Source organism: Jaculus jaculus, chromosome 3 (assembly GCF_020740685.1).
Source record: "Jaculus jaculus isolate mJacJac1 chromosome 3, mJacJac1.mat.Y.cur, whole genome shotgun sequence".
Taxonomy (NCBI): domain Eukaryota; kingdom Metazoa; phylum Chordata; class Mammalia; order Rodentia; family Dipodidae; genus Jaculus; species Jaculus jaculus.
Window position 1 is genome coordinate 43,591,444 of NC_059104.1, and position 652 is coordinate 43,592,095.

General features: G+C 33.3%; 1 non-coding gene across 1 annotated transcript; it reads right to left on the reverse strand.

The window, feature by feature from the left end:
- Positions 1-228: 228 nt before the first annotated feature.
- LOC123459946 lies at positions 229-359 on the reverse strand. Its single transcript, XR_006636678.1, has one exon. It is a non-coding gene; the product is annotated as a small nucleolar RNA SNORA44 (small nucleolar RNA).
- Between the last annotated feature and the right edge of the window lie 293 nt (positions 360-652).

Consider the following 652-nt stretch of genomic DNA (forward strand, 5'->3'; position numbering starts at 1 on the left):
TCATTGGGGGAGAGAAGACCTTTAAGAAATAGATTAAATTCAGTGTAGGATTTAAAGTAGGATGTGAAAAAGCAAGAATTTTTCTTTTATCACGATGAGAAAGTAATCATGTTACTTTCCTGGATATGGTACAATGTTTACAATACTCTTACTTAGCTTATTTGTGAAAAATATTCCCTTTTGGACATTGAATAAATGTTATTTGGAATTTGATTTTTTTTCCTGGTGCATTATGGGAAAGATGAGTGGCAGGTGCATGTACTGGACTGGCCTGAGCTGTCAAAGTCTCTGCAGGTTGCTCTAGCGTGCAGCTGAAGATCCCATTGCCACAACCAGCCACTACCCTTGCAAACATGCTGTGGAGTTTGAATTTAAATAAGGCAGACTTACTGTTAAAACTTGTGGTCATTCAGGTACCAGAATCACAACAGCAACAGCAACAACAAAATCATACTTATACAGAAGATATGCTTCAAAATGCAAAAGCAGGGAAAATACTGTTGAAGTAAAATTTGTGAAAATGATCAAATTGAAAATGGCAAGTATATGTAATTAAATATTCAATGTGATATTTTAAAGAATAAATTGAAAATTGGAAATTTCCTTATGAATCACTTAAAATTCAAAGTCATAGTAATAAGCAGATTTTAAA